Consider the following 16,307-nt stretch of genomic DNA (forward strand, 5'->3'; position numbering starts at 1 on the left):
TCAGAAAAAAATTTTCCCTTTTCTGGGAGAATTTCTTTAGTTTAATCATTACTCTTTAAAATCTCCTTTCTAGAATTCCTCACTTTTAGGAAGATTTTTAGCTTAAATAGAATGATAGGGGAAGTGAGAAGAGAAAAAGAATTTTTTAACCATCTATTATGTGCCTGGCATTATACTAATTATTTTACAAATATTATCTCATTTATTACAGATTTGTATTACATATAATAATATATTATATTATATATATAACGTTATATATAATAAATATAATATTTATTACAAATATTGTCACATAACTCTGGGAAGTAGGTTTTATTATTATCCTCATTTTAGATATAAAGAAACTATGCCAAACAGAGATTATGTAATTTGCCCAGAGCCACACACCTAACAAGAGTATGATGCAGAATATCAATTTAGATCTTCCTGATTCCATACATATCACTCTATCCATTGTACCAACTTCTTGCCTCCATTTATAAAAAATTTATTGCTTTGTTTAATCATACATAGAAATAAACATATAAGACAAAATGTATTTGTAAAACAAAAGAGAGATACAGAGAAAATGAGATAATATTTGTATAATCCTCTATCCAGTACCAGATTACATAGGATTTTTAAAGCTCTTACACATAGTGTTTGGCACATTATAGGCACTATAATATATATATATATATATATATATATAAATGTGAGAGAGAGAGAGAGAGAGAGAGAGAGAGAGAGAGAATGTTCTAAATCTGGAGGGGTTAAAAGTGCCTTTACAATAATAAGTTGCCACTGGTGTTACTAAAATAAATAGTCTATGGAGCTGTTCTGTCTCACTTCCTGACACCCCATCTGTCTGCCCTTTGTGACCTTACTCCCTTCCAGACTGCCCTTAATAACCATTTTTACCTGATATTACTTATATTGACATATTAGCAGTATTTAGGTGCACAAGATGATATGCACTACACATCTTCACCTTGCACTGGCACTGGGTCATACTCTCTCGGTTTGGTCTTTTTCTCTGTATAAAATTGCAATATGTTATATTGTTTTTGTTTCTTTTGAGTAAAATGTATCACTTCCATTCTACTTGCCCCTTATTCTGCAGTGATTTCTACTTGTTTTCAGGCACTTTATCCTTAAGAAAGACATAATAACAACAATATGTTTCCCAAATAAATTTCCCCTACAATTCATCCTATTTTGTTTTCCTCCCACGGGAAATTGTATCCCAGTGGAGAAAATGCACGCATGACCTCCCTAATACAAAACAGATGATGTTTATATATCTATATAAAAGTGATAAAATGATGGTCCCATTTTAAAGTGGAAAATGTAAAACAGCCCCAAAGTATATATCTTAGTTTAATCCTGGATAAGCTATAGGTTTTTTATGATAAATACTACTAAATTCAATAAAGTCATTCTTCAAAAAACAATTAAAGACCACCTTTTCCCTGAGTCTGTTTACTTTTTATGCTCATGCCCCGAAGAAATTTCCCATAATTTTAAAAACAGTCAAGAACAAAATATTACTTAATTCATTGTCAGTTTAGAGTTCATTCCCCATGATCTTGGAAAAGGCAATTGTTAATGTTATTTCCATTTATTCACATGGTCACACTACTGCAGAACAACAACCACCACCATACCTCATCTTTCTTCATTCTTTCTTGAAATTTCTTCAAAACTTTCACCATAACAAAATGAAAGAAGTATACTCAAAGAAATCATTACTAACTAGTGTGAGTTTACATGAAAGCTTAAACCAAAGTAATAATGATAACAATTATTAACAATAATAATATTAGTGTTTATCTTATACTTAGTAAATGGGCAAGGCTGACATGAGATAGGAATAATCAATTTTGGAAGGTCTGTGAGGAAACAGGCTTATTGATCCACTCCTGGGGGAACTGTGTGTTGGTGTAATATTTCTTTTGTTCATCTGGTGAACAGGAATTTTATAAATTTACATTATGTGCTAGGTACTACACTCCTAGATGTTGAGGGTTCAAAAAAAGAGCTAAAAATAGCCTCTGCCTTAAAAGAATTGACATTCTAATGGGTGAGACTAAGTATATACAAGATATATAGAAGATATTTGCAAGTTAATTTCAAAGAAAAGTCACGTTCAACTGGTGGAACCTGGAAAATCAAGACAATAAGATATTAAAAAAAAAACATTGTGCTGGACACTATACTATGAGCTGACGAGATAAAAATAAGCAAAAAGAAATAGTCCCTGCTATGAAGGAGCCTACATTCTAATGGAATGGCATAATTGTTCATGTAGGATTTAAGTTGAGTCCTAAGAATCGGGGATGAGGAAAAAAGAAATCCAGACATGGGGGTGGCTAGGTGGCACAGTGAATAGAGCAATGGCCCTGGAGTGAGGAGGACCTGAGTTCAAATCAGACCTCAAATGCTTAACACTTACTAGCAGTGTGACCTTGGGAAAGTCACTTAATCCCAATTGCCCTCCAAAAAGCAAAAAACAAAACAAAACAAAACAAAAGAAAGGACTCCAGGCATGGAATACAGTCACTGAAAATGTAAAGCAAGCAAGTAGAACAATAGATCAAAACAGAATGTTTCAGTCAAAACAGCATGAAATCTGCAGGAGAAATAATAGCTTTGATACTAGTTGTGTGACCATGAGGAAACCACCTGAAATCTCTTAATTCAATTTCCTTTTCTCTATCTTAAGAATAGCAATATCTGTATTATTTAATTCATTATGTTACTGTGGAACATGCGTAAGATAAAATATATTAATACCATGGAAATGTCTATTCTTATGTACAGAAATCATATAGGAAAGAAAATATAGGTTTACAAAAGCTAAAAAAATTGGGGCCTGACAATAATGGAGGGCAAATTATTTTGGACCTCAAGCCAAGGTATAGATTTTGTATTTTAACAGGTGATTTAAATGCTGAGATATGCTTGATTTGTATTTTTTTTTTTTAGATTTGATATCACTTCATCTTAAAGATAACCACTTCTCTATTTAAATTTTGTATAGTTGTGTGCTCTGGTATGTTTCTTTTACCAATTGGCTTTTCAAAGGTTTCCAGAGGTTATTAATTACTGGGGTAACATTGTTAGAGACTATGAAAACCCACTAACTATGATTCTAGGGCCTTTGTGATTCTGTCACACCCACCTCACTTACATAAACCCCAGTTAGAAAAATAATGGTTCTGTGAAACAGAGCTTCCAATTTGGCCTGTCCTTTCCACATCAGGTTTCAGGTCATCCACTACAAATACATCTTCATAACTAGGGAGAGGAAAAGGCTATGGTTGACAACCTATCATTGAAGTTTGCACGTGGTGTCCAATTACTTCCAGCAAAGTATTTCTCTTGTTATTCAGCAGTATAACCAAGCCATGTCTTTAAATGAACAATTGTCACATTTTGCTTTAAAATCGTGCCTGACCTGTCTTTTCACCATACAAAAAATTCATCAATTTGTGTAATAATGGTTCCACATGCTAACAGAAAAAAGTAGAAGTACTTAATGGCAATTGGATATTAATCTTGGTTAAATTTTGAAGGAATTCTTTTTCATTGAAAATTACAACCATATTATGGCCTGCTCATTTGGTTGCAAACAATAAGTGCTAAACAATTTTTTTCTTCAAAAATGATTCATTGGTTTTGCAAAGTGCCCTAGTTCACAGTATGCAAATTTCCTGCTTTGTAGATAAGCTATGACTAAGAACTCTAGGCCTTTGGCTCTTATGAATAGACGCAGAAAGTAATAATTATGCGACTAACATACTACAATCATGCTTAATTTGTATAACTCCCTTAAGGCAAGATGTGTGAACCACATTTAGCAAATTGAGATGGCAATAATACAATTTTTTTTTTTTTGCTTTGGTCTACTCACTTTGTCAGAGGGCAATATACAGGGCACAGAACGGAAAAACTCAGGCTTTATACAATTAAAAAATGTTCTTATAGTAGTGCCAAACTGCTCAAAAATAAACTTTCTGACCTTGAATTAAGAATGGAATTCAGAGATTTGTACAGAAAATGTTAATAATTATCTTCTAAGTATAGATGAGTATTGAAGATGACTACAAAATATATTGCCTCAAGTAACCACATTATGATTTCAAGAAAGCTGGACTTTATGTATTTTATTTAACAAATAGAATTCTATTGTTTCACCAGTTACACATCAAGAAAAAATATTAGCATTCATTTTTATAGGATTTTAAGTTACAAAAATTCTTCATCCCTTTCTCCCTCCCCTCTCCTGAAATGGTAGGTAATTTGAAATCATTTATACATGTGAAATCATGTAAAAATATTTCTATATTATTCACAGTTGTGAAAGAAAAAAATAAATCAAAAGAAAAAACAAAGACAAGAAAGAATAACGTAAGTAAAAAATGTGCTTTGATCAGCATTCATAGTCCTTATGTTCTTATCTGGATATGAATAGCATTTTCTTTCATGAGTCTCTTGGAATTGTCTTGAATTATTTTATTACTGAGAAAAGCTGTCTTATTTAAAGCTGATAATGAAACAATGTTGCTGACACTGTATAAATTTTTTTCTGGTTCTGGTCATTTCACTTTGCATCAGTTCATACAAGTCTTTTCAGGTTTTTCTGAAATCTACCTGTTCAGCATTTGGTATTGTACAATAGTATTTCATTACACTTATGTACTGCTCCTTATTCAGTTATTGCCAAATTGATGGGCATTATCTCAGGTTCCAGCATTTTCCTACCATACAAAAAGTTTTGCTATAAATATTTTGTACATATGGGTTTTTTTTTCATTTTTTATGATACCTTTAGAATACAAACCTAGTAGTGGTATTGCTGGATCAAAGGGATTGAATAGTCAGGCTGCCCTTTGGGCATAGTTCCAAAATGTTCTCTAAAATGCTTGAATCAATTCTCAACTCCACCAACAATCCATTAGTGTCCCAATTTTCCCACATCCTCTCCAATATTTAACATTGTCCTTTTTTTGTCATATTAGTTAACCTCAATTATATAATGTGATATTTAGTATTTGTTTTAATTTGTATTCTCTAATCAAAAATTATTTAAATCCATAAATAGTTTTTATTTATTCATCTGGAGACTACCTTTTCATATCTTTTGACCATTTGCAAATTAAGGAATGCCTTTGGAGAACTGACTCAGTTTTCTATATATTTGAGAAATAAGGCCTTTAGGAGAGACACTTGCTATAAGGACTATTTCCCAGATATCTTGTTGCATTGGTTTTGTTTGTACAAAACTTTTTAATTAAATAGAATTAAAAGAATGTGAAATGGAAAAAGGTGTAAAATACCTCATGAGAAAAAACAAAATCAACTGACCTGTAAAACAGGTCCAGAAGTGACCGTATCAGAATCATGGAAATACCTGAAAGTGACAATCAAAAGGAGGACCTGGACAATGTCTTTCAAGAATTTATCAAGGAAAATTGCACTGAGCACATGGATCTAGAGGGTAAAATAGAAATCGAAAGAATTCACCAGTCAACTCAGGAAAGAGACTGAAAAAAACATCAAGGAACATTATAGCCAAATTTCAAAACTATCAGGTCAAGGGGAAAAAAGTATTGCAAAGTGGCCAGACAGAAAAAAACACATATTTGAGAGTCAAAATTAGGATAACACAGAACTTGGCAACTATAACAATAAATGATCAGAGATCCTGGAAAATAATATTTCAGACCACAAATGAGCTAGAACTACAAACAAAATTTATTTACCTGGCAAAATTAAGTGTGATCCATTGAAGGGAAAATTATCATTCAGTGAAGTAGAAGGATTTCAGTCCTTCATAAGGAAAAGACTGTAAGTAAATGAAAAAAAATATTCAATATGAAGACCAAAGAGAAGCATAAACAGGTTTAATGGGAATAGAAAGTATATGGGGTTCAATAAAGCAAATATGTTTTATTGCTACATGGGAAGATGTTACTTGTAACTCTTAAAATTGTATCATTAATGGCACAAATAGAATATACATGGATAGAAAGTATGGTATAAATTGAATTTAAAGGGATGGCATAAAAATAAGTCATGAGTGAGAGAGTTCAATGGGTACAGAAGGAAAGGAGAAGCAGACATGCCTAAATTACCCCCCATGAAGGGATGAGAAAGACCTATTATGGTGTAGCAGAAGATGGAATAGGGTGGGCAATGGGCAATACTTGAAACCTACTCTCATCAATATTTTCTCAAAGAGAGAACAATGTACAGAATCAGATGAATATAGAAATCTATCTTACCTGACAGGGAAGTAGGAAGTGAGTAGACTAAGTAAAGGGGGAAAGGGGACTGACAGAAGAGAGGGCAGATTAGGGGAGGTAGTAGACAATTTAAAAAATACTGGTGAAGTAGGAAGGGGTAAAATGAGAGTGTGGACAAGCAGGAGGAAGAATATTATGGAGGTAAATACACAGGTAGTAATCATAACCATAATTATAAATGGGATGAACTCTCCCATAAAATGGAAGCAGATAACAAAGTGAATCAAAAACCTGAATGCTATAATATATTGCTTACTAGAGACATATTTGAAACACAGAGATGCAAACAGAGTAAAGATAAGTGACTGGAGCAGAATCTTTTATACTTCATTTTAAAAAGAAAAAAATGCAGGGGTAGCAATCCTGATCTTAGACAAAGTAAAAGCAAAAATAGATCTAATTAGAAGAGAAATGTTATCCATGTCTAGATAAAGAAATTAATGGACACTGAATGCAGATCAAAACATATTTTTCACTTTATTCTTTTTGATGTTTCTTTGCCTTAGGTTCTATTTCTTCTTCTAAAACTGTGATTGATATGGAAATATGTTTTACATAACAGCATATGTATAAACCATATCAAATTGCCTACCATTTCAGTAGAGGAAAAGTGCAAGAGAAGAGGAGAAAAATACAAAACTTAAAAATCTTGTAAAAATGAATGCTAAGAATTTTCTTGATATATAATTGTGGAAAAAAGTAAAATATGACAAAGCAAAACAAATTATATCTGGAAAAACTTGAATGAACAGATCCTGAGTGAAGTGAGAAGAACCAGGAGAACATTTTATACAATAACAGCAATATCTTATAAGGATCATCCCTGATAGAATTAGCTATTCTCATCAACATAATAGGCCAAGGCACTTCCACAGGAGTCATGATACAAAATACTATCCACATACAGAGAAAGATATATGGAGCCTGAATGCAGTTTGAAACACATTTTTTTTTGTGGCTTTTCTCTTTACTTGGGTGTCTTCTTTCATGACAGGACTAATATGGAAATGCATTTACATGATTGCACATGTATAACTGTAAAGCTACACATGAGCAGCTTTCCAGAGCACTACTGCTGTGAATAACTCTAAGGTTCTGATCACATAGTATAGTGAACACTCTATTAGGCAGTAAAACAAAATGTTAATAGAAACCGAAGTACAGCATTCACAGTGATAAAGCATAACAACTTATGACTAAAGTGACCACATAGTTTTCACTTAAAGTGATCACATAGGTTTATTTTTTAGACTTTATTATTATATGTTTATTTTTAGCTTTAAACATTCATTTGCATAAGATTTTGAGTTACAAATTTTCTCCCCCTGTTCTCCCTACCCCTACCCCAAAAGAATGAGCTTTCTGAATACCCTTTTCCCAAATCTACTGTCTCTTATATTCTTGCCATGCCCCCTCTAAATTTTAGTAGGGCAAGGTAGATTTCTATATCCTAATGCCTGTATATCTTCTTTCCTTGTTGCATGAAAAAAAAATAAGATTTGTTTTTAAAACTTTAATTTCCAAATTCTTTCTTTTCTTCCATCCTCACCTACTCCCACTGGGAAGATAAGCAATTCAATATACTTTGCACATGTATAGTTACTCAAAACACTTTCATAGTAGTTATATTGTGAAAGACCAACTATATTTCCCTCCATTCTATCCTGCCCTCCACTTATTCTATTTTTTAATTTGACCCTCTACTTTTTCAAAAGTGTTTGCTTCTAACTACCCTCTCACCCAATTGGCCCTCCCTTCTATCATCCTTTTTCTTATCCCTGCCCCACCCCACTTTCTTGTATGTTATTTTCTCCATAAGCCAAATTCAATGATAGTATGGTTGACACATTCCCTTTCAATTTCCTCTTCTTCCCCTCCATTGTAACATTTTTCTCTTGCCTCTTTTATGTGAGGTAATTTGCCCTATCCTATCTCTCCCTTTCTCCTTTTCTCATTATATTCCTCTCTGATTTTTAAATTTTATTTCTTAGATATTATCTCTTCTTATTCAACTAAACCTATGAGCTCTATCTATGTATACATGTACATGCATGTAAACACACTTACAAATGTATATTTACACACATATATCCTCCTAGACATACATATAATTGTATGTATACATATATTTATATATATATGCATATATATTCCCTTCAACTATCCTCATACTGAGAAAAGCCTCATGAGTTAAAGTTATGATTTTTTGATGTAGGAATGTAAATAGTTCAACTTTAATAAGTTCTTTATTTATTTTTCCTGTTTACCTTCTCATTATTCTCTTGTTTCTTGTATTTGAAAGTCAAATTTTCTCTTCAGTTTTGGTTTTTTCATCAAGATTACATGAATGTCCTCTATTCCACTGAATGACCTGAAACATTATATTCAGTTTTACTGGGTAGGTAATTCTTGGTTTTTATCCTAGATCCTTTGACTGTGGCAATATCATATTCCAAGCCCTTTGGTCCTTGTGTTATCTTGATTGTGTTTCCACAATACTCAAATAGTTTCTTCATGACACTTGTAATATTTTCTCCTTGACCTGAGAGCTCTGAAATTTGTCTATGATATTCCTAAGAGTTTTCTTTTGGGGATTTTTTCAAGAGGTGATCAGTGAATTCTTTCTATTTTTATTTTGCCCTCTGGTTCTAAAATATCAGGACAATTTCCCTTGAGAATTTTTGAAGGATGATTTCTAGGCTCTTTTTTTTTATCATGGCTTTCAGGCAGTCCAATTATTTTTAAATTATTTCTCCTGGATCTATTTTCCAGGTCAGTGGTTTTTCCAATGAGTTATTTCACATTGCCTTCTATTTTTTCATTTGTTTGCATCTGTTTTATAGTATCTTGATTTCTCTTTAAGTCATTACCTTCCATTTTCTGCAATCTAACTTTGAAGTTATTATTCTCTTCAGTGAGTTTTTGAAATTCTTTTTCCATCTGGCAAATTCGGCTTTTTAATGCTTTCTTCTCCTCGTTGGCTTTTTGGGACTCTTTTCCATTTGAGTTAATCTCTTTTTTAAGGTGTTATTTTCTTCATTATTTTTTGGAGGTCTCCTTTAGCAGGCTGATGACATGGTTTTCATAATTTTCTCTGATAATTCTCATTTCTCTTATCAATTTTTCCTCTACTTCTCTTACTTGATTTTCAAAATCCTTCTTCAGCTCCTCCACGGCCTATAACCAGTTCATATTTTTCTCGGAAGCTCTTGATGCAGGAGTTTTGACTTTGTTGACATCTTCTCATTCCCTGTGTTGATCCTTTTTGTCCCCCAAAAAAGGATGTTATGGTCTGATTGTACTTCTTCTGTTTACTCATCTTGCCAACCAATTGGGTGACTTTTGAGCTGTTTTCCAGGAAAGATCTCTTCTTCCATAGTGGAGAGAGATTTGTCCCAAAATCTGGTGTTTTTACAAATTTGTCAGATGTCTGAGCAGGGAACTCTATCTACAGCCACCACAAGCTCTTGCATACTGGTTTTTCTCAATCCAGGACCACTGCCTTGGACAATGACCCATATCCAAGCAGGTCAAAGCAAGAGAAATTACACTCTGAATGGTAGCTTAATCCCCCTACAATCTGCAGGCCAGGAGCTCTGAAGGCAGCCACATGACAGTTGCTGCAGCCACCATAACTCTACCACCTCTCACCCTGGGGGCAGGTGCTGGACTGTACTCTTCCTTCACCCAGTTCCAACAGAGATATATACTACACTTTTACTTCCTCTTTGTTGTTTATGGGTTGAGAAGTCTGGAAACCACCATAGCTGCTGGTGATTCACTCTCCTGAAGTCTGTGCTGGTGGGTCTGGGCTGCTACTCAGGGCTGCCCTGGGTCTGTTTTGAGCAGCTCGTGTGGGACTGCATGACATCTTGGTGGGATATGCACTTCCTGTCAGCCTGCTAACTTGCCTTCAGTGGCAGATTTGATTCTCTCTGTCATTTTGTGAGTTCTACAGCTATAAAATTTTTTTAGAGTCATATTTTACAAGTACTGGAAGTGGTTGGTGCAGAAACTCATGAAATTTTCTGCTTCTACTCAATCATCTTGGCTCTACCCCCACCACATAGGTTTAAAGAAAAGATATAATTCAGTAAGTCCTTAACCCAATCATGCTTAAGGAGCAATTCTCCTTAAGGGACACAAAGTACAAAGGTCTAAGTTTTACACCCCTAGATCACATTGTCTTAATCTCTCAATCAAAAACTCTTTTTTTAATTGGTGATAAGTTTCCGATCATCCTTAACTCAATCATCCTTAAGGGCTACAATGTAAGAAGTACAAAATTCTCCCACCACTAGATCCCAGTAAATCATGATCTTGTCATCAGTATTAAGTACCCAAGGAGAGGTCTTTTCATCTTGGCTTGACACTGGCTCCCAAATTATATGGTTCTTCTTCAACGGGTCCAGCTCCCTGGATCTACTCAACTGTCACATGGATTCAAAGGTAGGTAGCTCCCATCTCCTGTTCTAATTCCTGCTCCAGCTTAAACCTCACAGTGACCAGTCCAGCTCAAGTCATTTGAAGTCTCTGTTTCTGGGAAGGGAAAACTTCACAGACCCACAACAATATCTACTGCATCAAGCTTAGAAGAGTTACAACAATATTCACACACATTGCCAGCACTGTCATCAATTCACTTTCTGCCTATGCAATCAATACATACGAGAAGACAGGGTCTCTATCTAAGAAATCAATACAAATCATCAGTAAGTTCCCAGGACTTCTAAAAATATCAGTAAAACCCTCCTTCAGGACTTCTGTAAACAGACAACAAGAAATTCCTCTTTCAGGGCTTCTGATCCAGCAGTAAGGTCCCAGAGGTTCTGTAAAAACAGTAATGTCCTCTATCAGTGGGCAGATCTAACACAGACAAATAAAGTTCATTTGACACCACCATGCTTCCTACCAGTTCTGTTCTGTCTCAACTTGGGATTCTCCTTATATATGGTAGTTCTCCTTCCTGTCCCATCCTTCCTGTTGATTCAACAACTTCCTCCCACCTTCAAATCACAAGGGGCTCAAAAACAAGATCTGGGGATAAACCTCTCATTTATATAAAAGACATATATAGATTCAATTACAAAGTGCTTTTTCAAAGAAGTAAAACAACTTAAATAGCAGGTGGGGAAATAGTGCCCGTGGGTAGATCATGCCCATATGATAAAATTACAATATTAGCAAATTTAATTTACAGTTTTAATGCTATATCAATCAAATTAACAAGAGAATACTTGTTATAGAACTTGATAAAGTGATAAAAATCTTTTGGAAAAAATTTAAATATAGACTATTAAAGAAAATGAAGAAAATAAGTAGGAATAAAGTGGGAATACCATTTCTAGGCATTCAACTATGTTATAAGACAGTAGTCATCAAAATCATCTAGTGTTGGTTAAAAAAATAGAGAGATAGATCAGTGAAATAGTCTAACCAAGAGATATTCAGAAAGAATAAAACTCAATAATCCACTGTTTGATAAGTCTAAAAACAAAATTGCCCGAGAAAAATGATTTCTTTTTCAAATAGCTACAACTGATGATGAAAGATTTGTGGCAAGCATTTAAAAAATATATATTAGTTAGAATTATTTGAAAAGCAAACTGTTTTAGAGAATTTATAAAGCAATTATTTAGAACAAAAAAATGACGAAAATGTGTATCCCTTTTGAGCCAGAGAATCCATTACATGACTTACGTTCCAAAGATGACATTGAAAATTTTCCTAACTTCAAGTCCAGGATGCCAGGATAGAGCATTCTCTGAACAAAACACATGCATATTGCGTGTTTGGTGTGTCAGAAAAAAAAGGAGGGGGGGGGAGTTCAATATTAACCTATCTTTGTGAATTTTTAAAACAAATTGCTTTATCTCTCTCTCAGCCTGTATTTCTTAATCTATGAAATGAAGGCATTGAGGTAAATTACTTCTGAGACCCCTGTCAACTTTAAATTTAGGACCCATCATGCTATTACTTCTCTAGATCTATTTCTCCATTTGAATGGATCAGACTAGATGATGTTTAAAGTTCTTACCTACTCAAAAAGTCTATGATTTCCTAAATCATGGTGGGATTCCAAATAATGGAAACTAACAATTCCTAGAAGAAAAGGAATTAATTTATCAGAAAATTAAGGAAGGTGTGTGTGTATGTATACATTGAATATGTATATATTCATGTATATGAATATACAATAGGTATGTGTATATGTGCATATGTATGTACACATGTACATGTATGTAACCCCTAAACAGGTGTTAGTGTTCTGGCATAAGTCATAGTCATTTTGTTCTATATAACCTATTCACTATATTTCTTCCAAATTAATTTGACACATAGTGTATAGAACCAAGAATTTAAACATTTTAATATCTTTTGAACAGATGATTATGATGTTGATGATTAGCTTGATAGATAGCATTTACATAGTCCTTAAATGTTTATGAAACACAGTATATGTTTTAATTTGATCCTTACACTAACCTTATGAAGTAGGTGCTTTTAATTTCCCCATTTTACAGATGAGGAAACTGAGAAGTGACTTGTCCAGGGTCACAATGCCTGTAAGTACCTAAAGCATGATTTGAACTCAAATCTTCCTAATTCTTAGTCTTTCTAGCCATTATACCAACTTGCTGCCTTAGAATAGAAAAATGGCATGATGTGAGGGGGGAAAATACGTCAAATCTTTTATAAATATAATTAACAATCTGTCACTGAGAAAAAGCAAATCAAAAATGAAAATTAGCTTTAAGTGATTAACACAAGATACATGTTAAAGATCACATATGCATTGAATAAAAACTAGAAAAGTATTAAAAATATTCACATTTAGGACAGAAAATATAATAGCTGTTGTAAAGTAGCATGTCTGTTTACACTGAGTACATGATATTTTTCCTGTGGTGTTTGATATCTTCTGAGAAAAGAAATTCAACTTCTGTGGCATTCTAGTTATGATGGGCAATTTCATAGCAGGGCTTTTTATCAAAATACCATATGTTTCTGAAGGAATTCATTTAAAAAGAAGTTTCTCTGAAGGCTACCAGAATATTGTGTTTCTTTAGGATATAACTTGAAAAGGATTTGACATCAATATAAAAGCTTTTTCTTTAAATTATGTCAGAAATAAGTATTGATTAGTATGGATTACTTATTTTTAGAAACATTAACCTTAGTTGAGATATAATAAAAGCAACGAATAAAAACAAACATTCACATTTTCAAAGAGCTCTAACATCTGCAAAGAGCTTTTCTCACAATAACTCTGTGGTTTAGATATTGTATTATAATATGTTCAACAGATGAAGAAAATAAAGTTCAAAGAAATTAAGTTATTTGCCCAAGGTCAGATATCTTGTAAGTACTGAAGTAAAAATTCTTGTCCAAGTCATTTTGATTCCACATCAAGTTCTCTTTCTTTTAGAGAAAAATGATGGATAAAAATAGCATTACTGGTCCAGCATAGAAAGGAAAATAGTCCGTATAAGAAATCTGGTATAGTAGTTAGACTATTTGCCCCTGAGTTGAAGACCTGTGTCCAAATCCTGTGTCTGTCACATATTGTCCATGAGACCATAGATGTCTATGTTACCTATTATATATGTATATATATATATATATATATATATATATAATATGAAAAGGGAAAGAGGGAGAGAGGGGAAGTATGAAGGGAGGGAGGGAGGGAGGGAAAGAGGGAGGCAGAGAGAGAGAGAGAGAGACAGAGACAGAAAGAAACAGAGAGAATAGGCATAAATTTTCCCTTAATATGTTTTGCTGAGTTTGTTTTTCCAAGTGTGTTTGTCAGTTGGTCAATAAAATTTTAGTCAGTGCCTACTTTATGCTAGGCATTTTGATAAACACTGGAAGATAAAAAAGGAAAAAGACAAACTCTATTGTAAAGGAGTTCACAGTCTGATGGGGGAGACATGAAAATTATGCACAATGATTAGCCCACAATATAAACTGAAAATAAAACAAATTAACCTGTGCTTTACCTTTGAGAAGATTCATGGCTGACATGAGACAGATGAGAGGAAGGAGGAAGAAGAAGGATTATTGCTTGGAAGCAGAATCTCCTTCCATGAGAACATCGGGGATTTCAACATCTGGAGTGTTTTCATATGCTACTTTCACTCAAGGACTAACATTACTGCCTTCATTTATTTTATTTATTTATTTATTTTTTAGAATCACTTTCATGTTTGACTCATTGATTTTTTTTTCTTTACATTTGCTTCTGACTAGGAATTTATCTAATGACACTTGTTTTGGGCATTTTTTTTCACAATGTCAAGGAATGTGACATTGCATTATTGTTAAAAAATACCCTTGCCTCTCATTGCTGCAGCCTTACTTGAGTGATGTTTCCAAGAAAATTTTGCACTTTTTTCCTACATCTCATTCCTAATCCCACTTGATGTGAGGGATTCCTCCAACCTCTCACCCTTCTCCTCATTGCTCTAATTCAGCATCAAAGTCGTTCACTTTCTAACATGATGTTTGTGTCACAAATTTTTGTTCATCCTTCAAGACAAATTTTGTGAAAAAATTTTCCTTGTGCAGAGAAGCATATGCAAACCAGGGTACTCATAAACTGAGGTTCTACTGTATTTAAAAAAAATGAACAAGCTGAGGTAAATGACCTCTGAGATTCTATATTTAAATAATATATACATATGTGCATATTGAATTTCATTTTTAATTCATGGAATAAAACAAGCCATTCCACAACATAATGTAATAAAAAGATAATTACACATGAAACTGAAAGTCTATTATGTACAACTTGGTATTCTTTTTAAATATATAATAAAGTTATGCTTTCCCCCTTTTTTCTTCTCTTCCTCACCCTACAGAGAGTTAAAATTAGATACATAATAGGTTTGTGTGTGTATTTGTTTATGTATGTATGTATATCTATATTCATATATCTAAATATATTTACATCTTTATCTATATCTGCATATTTCTATCTACATCTTTTTGTAAAACATGAGATTTTACCTGGGACTTTAAAGAAGAGACAGAAGTTATTATTAGCTAATTTCAGACCCCATTTCAGTGATTTGCCAAATATTTTCTAATGGTATTTCTACTTCTTTGGAATTTATTCAGTTCTTTACACTCATATGGTCACCACCTCAGTTCAGGACCTCATCACATTTTGCTTGGGCTATTGTTATGTCCTCCTATTGTCTTCAATGATTCAAGTCCTTGCTTTCTCTAATCCATCATACATACAGCTTCCTCAGTGATATTATATATATAATTTTACAGTGTCACCCCTATGAAAAATCATCTCTAGTACCTTAATATTGCCTCCTGGACAAAATGCAAAATCAGCTGTCATATAAATGTAATACGGAACTGATATACATTTTTGGTATATTTCACATCACTAGATGTGTATTAAACTAGTCCCCTGCCCAAGTAAATAGCTATAATGGATTCCTTCCTGGGTTTTGCCACTGAATTTCAAAGCTTCTATAGAAGCTCCACTCATGTGTCAAGTCCTAAATGAGAACTTTGCCAATCCTAAAGCTTCTAGCATTCCCCTTCACAATTTCCTTCATATTTAATCTACATATACTTGGTATTTTCCTTTATGTATCTGTACCTGTCCCATCCCAACACACACACACACACACACACACACACACGCACACACACACAAACACTTATCTCCCTGACATCAGGTACAATTTCTTTTTGTATTTAATACTTAGACTCTCATAGTAAATGATTATGAACTGTTGTTGATTGTGTGGATGACTAATATTTCAGTGTTGCAGTAATCTTTTCAGAACATAAGAAGAGGCTCAATAACTGGCTGCATCAGCATCCTTAGCCCCCAAGGCTCTAAAAATAATAATGCAACTTCCAGGAAGTGCCCTTTTACCCTTCTTATTTTCACTATCACACTCCTTTCACCAAATTCCATCTTACAATCAGCTCTTTAAAATATAAAATTGACATAACGCTGATTGCAGGAAACAGTTATGCAAA

The 16,307-nt window shown here is 33.5% G+C and overlaps 1 long non-coding RNA gene across 2 annotated transcripts in view; it reads right to left on the minus strand.

Moving 5' to 3' along the window:
- Positions 1-14,431, minus strand: part of LOC138143996 (uncharacterized) — a 259,778-nt gene extending 245,347 nt beyond the window's left edge. For both annotated transcript variants that reach the window (XR_011163839.1, XR_011163838.1), the window contains exon 1: positions 14,297-14,431. This is a non-coding gene — a long non-coding RNA (uncharacterized lncRNA). The remainder of the gene's footprint in view (positions 1-14,296) is intronic.
- Between the last annotated feature and the right edge of the window lie 1,876 nt (positions 14,432-16,307).

This window comes from Petaurus breviceps, unplaced genomic scaffold (assembly GCF_028583685.1).
Source record: "Petaurus breviceps papuanus isolate PSGF00001 unplaced genomic scaffold, PetGlider_PUasm1.0 90683, whole genome shotgun sequence".
Lineage (NCBI taxonomy): Eukaryota > Metazoa > Chordata > Mammalia > Diprotodontia > Petauridae > Petaurus > Petaurus breviceps.